This window comes from Leuciscus leuciscus (genome assembly GCF_965113295.1).
Source record: "Leuciscus leuciscus genome assembly, chromosome: 16".
Classification (NCBI taxonomy): domain Eukaryota; kingdom Metazoa; phylum Chordata; class Actinopteri; order Cypriniformes; family Leuciscidae; genus Leuciscus; species Leuciscus leuciscus.
In genome coordinates, this window is record NC_138740.1 from 27,038,958 (window position 1) to 27,043,221 (window position 4,264).

Sequence of the window (4,264 nt, forward strand, 5' to 3'; positions counted from 1 at the left end):
TTCCGATTGGTGAATCTGAATGTAGTGTTTACATGAACGCTAAACAAGTGATCGGTTGATGTGCGTTTTACCATTGCTAAGAAAATTCCCGCTCCTCCGTGAGAGATGCGAGACCGGCGCGTCTCAGTAATGACGCCACCGGCCTCGCGCCGTTCTCCAGCGGCCCTCAGCCTCGTCCTGCTCGCCACAGTAAACATGATGAATGGCGACTGTAGAACGCAAAAGCCGAATCCCGGACATTTTGGGCGATCTCGAAATCCCGGGCAAACTCATCACGGAGTCTCAAATAGTAGCCAAGCCTTGTTTTCAACTGCGCTCTGTAACCGGCAGGCGTGGCTTGGGAGTGGCCTCCTAGGGCAGCGAAGCAAGTGCATTCTGGGAGTTGTTGTCTTTCATCCACATAAGCCAAAAATACATTTTCTGGCTTTTCTCAGTCTAGAAAGCTCCAAATAAAAAAAATTCTTCACATTTCTTCTACATAAATGACCTATTTTAAATACACATTCATCTTTCCAGAGGTGAAGTATCCCTTTAACAGCATGTGTGTGTCCATATGTGTTGTGACAAATAGACAAAGATCTTCTCAAAGAGTCGTGCTTACAATCTTGATAGTCGCTGTACTAAATCAAAACGCATTTGTCAGTGCCATGTGCTGAACATCCTGTTCACTTGTTCTCAAAAATGTATACACCGATATGATTTACAGAACACAAAAACATGATTCTGCTTCACATTTACTCAAGCATGAGGCCACACAGATCATTGCTCTGAATTATGGGACACATCCTGCATCCCAGACGAGAGTATCCTGGTGTCAACCGCCACCATCCTGTATTTTGTCAAACATAATCTGCTCGTTCCTCTGACTGCATACTTCTGCTCCCTCTTTACCAAAAAACGAAAAAAAAACTAAAACCCTTTAGCATGTTTGTGAAACATCTTCCAGCATTCCAAACAGTGTCCTTGGACTCACCCAAAACCCTTCCCCTTAAAAATAATTAAATGGAGAGGAGGAGGCATGGAAAGAATCTCTTCTTAATTTAGTGATGGCAAAAATATGTGATAATTAGGCCTGTCCAGACTCCAGCGGTAAATCCACCATCAGGCATGAGTTCACTGTCTGACCCTTCCATGTACACTTTGAGCTCCAAAAACAGTAGGAATAATGACTCTTTGCTTTGTTTGTTTATGCATGTGGGAGTGAAAGAGAGATTTTGAGAGGAATAGCACAGACTTGGTTAATTAAGCTAGTGTGAAAAGTAACAGTCAGATGCCTGTAAGCAACACTGCCATGCAAAGTTGACCTTAATTCATTGGAGTGTGTGAGAGTGGCATTCTCTGCGGCCGGCCACAGGCATTACTCATAGCGCTGTGCTGAGGGAGCCCTTCCCACAATGTGAACAATAATGCATCTGCGGTGTTTTCCAATAGATTTCAACTCAAAACAGCAGAAGGCATTCCCAACTTGTCATCACAGGCTCGCCACAGCGCTTGTATATGCCTTTTTTTTTCCCGCGCAAGAATTTATTTGTTGGATATAAAGAATTTGGTATGGTGCCTGCCACTATAAATTGATTTATTATTATGTTTAATATGGATTTTAAATTCGTAAAAAACTATGGCTTCCTACAGTTTGGTGGATTGTGTGGATTGAGCAGGTTTGTTGAAAACAGTTTTGAAGTTCTATTATTTTTAGTCTTCTTGTCAGAGGGAGAAACACTCTGGTCAAGCTCAGGCTAGTGTAACCTAATAATCCTGACCAAATATTTCAAATTTCAAATTCACATTCAATGGCATTTGTCCACCCTGTTACATTTACAATGCATTAAGTAACAGGGTGGACAATAACAGGGTGGATGTTTTAATCTAATAAAGCCCATTACTTGCTAGATGTAAATTTGAGTTTAGTTTTTCATGGATTCTTAGGGGCCGTTTACACGACACCATTTTCAACTAAAAACGGAATACTTTTTATGAGTTTTTGTTGTTCATTTACATGAAAATGGTAATTTGGGGGCCTGAAAACAAGCATTTGAAAACGCGTTTCAAAGTGCAGTTTTTTTTAAACGATACCGTTTGCAAAATCGTGCATTTGTGAAAACTGTGATGTCATACACAAGTGTATTACATGTTCAGTCTATAGGCGTGCAGTGTTTATTTACAAAGGGACATCGCCAACTACTGGCCTGGTATGAATAATACAGCATTTTTTGTCATTTAGCGGATCCGTGTGAACAGGGATCGTTTTGACACCGTTGTCGTCTGTACATGAAAAACGCAAAGGAAAACCTTTTCCATTTTACTACGTCGTTGTCATGTAAACGTACCCTAAGTTGGTTATCATTGATTCCTGTTTTTTTTTTCCTTTCTGTTTCCTTGGTTTTCACGGTTTGCAAAGTACTTATATATTTATTTTATTTTATTCTTAGGTACTAGTCATTATGAATTTGTATTGGGGAAGATCTATGCATGAAAAACCATGTGGCATGAAAGTTGATTAACATTTGATGTAAAATATGCATTGTTTCATGGAAACATAAAATCTACCAAACTGAATGACCCTTCCACCAAAGCAGCTGCACAAATGTGTGGATTATTGTATGACACTGAGAAGATTATTGGAGCTTTTAGACATCTATTCACATATTTTAAAATTCACATATTCTCACTCTCTCTCTTTCTCTTTATTATATATATTTTCTTAACCTCTTTAGACTAAGCTGAGCTCTCAGCATTGCATGCATACCAGGTTGTCAATGTGTCTTCTGCCACCTTTTCTACTGATGTTTAGAAAGACTCCTGAGGAAAGGCAGCATGCATGAATATATCCATATGTCTTAAAAAGATAGCGTGTTTTCTTGTGATTTTGCTTTAGTATTTAAATAAATAAACAAGTAATGTGTATGGATCTGTTTTTCTCTGTCTAATTTAAGATTTTATGAAAAATCTGATAAGAAATCTGGGCCATTACGAAAGCCATAGAGTTCAAAAGTCATGAACTATGAACATATAAAAATCGAACCATAGATGTGTGAATCCAAATCAGAAGAACACAATCGGTTTCCCTGTTCTGCCAAGTAGTACTCAAATCCCAAACCTGATTTGCCTTGCAAATCTAAAGTATGTGATTATGCATATGGTGAGTTTGGGTTGGTTTCTAACAACAGGGTTAAAATGAACTGGGAAAAATGTCAAATGGTTACCTTTTAACCACTTGTTTAGCCCTCGGGAGAAAGATTGCAACATCAGATTTATTGAAGTTTACGTCATCGCTTTAATCATAAAAGCACAGCTGTCAACATCTTAAAACACATCAGACAGGTTATTTGCATAACAATCTTGATGGAAAGTTATTGTTTATGAGTGCAAAGGGTTCAATTTAGCCTATGAGATAACAACTAATAATTTATAAAATACTTTTCTGAGCCTAAAAGCGTTATACAGTGTCTTTGGTAGTGAGCTCACAAACCGCACACATTGAGTCTGACATAAATAAGAAAGAGACCACATCACTTTTGTTCTACTATGACAACATTGAGCATTCCGATAGTAATCCATTTAAGACCATGTGTTTTGTGACCATTGTAATGAAGGCTATTTATCATTTTTTGTATGCACACCTTCAGAGGCACAAATGAAGCGGAGCAGATCATTCGGTCACGAGGGGCCTGATTTCACAATACTTATATGCATTGCATCAGAGGCTTGGCATGAAGGATTACCTTGTGCCTTCTGTGCTGAAAGCAGAATTCCCCTTGTATCACCCTCTTAAATTCTTTTTGAAGGGAAATTGTTAATTTATGACTGTTTAGGTGTGTTCAGGTACAGGGGGCTGCAGTCCACCCTTAATGACATATTGTTTGCCTGTACAGCATCAAACTTGGGTCTTTTTACTTTATGTTTATGAGAGGAGGGAAAGCTAAATAAGATTACGTTGATTAAATTGACCTAATTTGTATAATTGTCAGAGTAAGGTTTTATAAAGTCGTTAGAAATTTGTCTAAAAAAAGGACAACTTTTTACACTGAGTTTAAAAGTTGTTACCCTAGTTGTTATCCACTAAAAGTATCATCAATTGAAATGTAACATTAAATTAAGATTGTAGGCTATTAGCGACTCAAAAGAACGTCCCAGTAGCCTAGTAGTACAGTAAATCACGGCTCTTTCATTAGTCGAGACTCCATCTCTCTGATTGGTCGATGAGACGGATGTAACATGACGTCACGCTGATCTCTCTCTAACTTTTTCATAGATCAGAGAGAAA